We start from the raw sequence: 326 nt of genomic DNA on the forward strand, positions 1-326 counted from the left end.
GACGTTGGAGGATCCAATGACGAAGATGGCGGGTCGGTTCTCCAGAGAGGCAATTGGCGATTCCATTTTTTTGAGCTCCGAAGCTTCGAATTTCGTTGCTCTCACTCTCGCAGAGATGGGTTAAACCGTGAGAGTAAGAAGAAAATGAACCCGTAAAGCAGCTAAGGTTTAATTAAAAAAAAAGATTTAATTAGTCTTTTAATACTATACTTTCACTAAATTTATGTATATTTTTTTAGTTAGCTCCTTATAAGTATTTTAATTTTATAATTAAATTATTTTATATTAAAAACACTAAAATTAAAATTATTTTTTAAAAAAAATAT

The sequence above is a fragment of the Arachis duranensis genome, chromosome 1 (assembly GCF_000817695.3).
Source record: "Arachis duranensis cultivar V14167 chromosome 1, aradu.V14167.gnm2.J7QH, whole genome shotgun sequence".
Classification (NCBI taxonomy): domain Eukaryota; kingdom Viridiplantae; phylum Streptophyta; class Magnoliopsida; order Fabales; family Fabaceae; genus Arachis; species Arachis duranensis.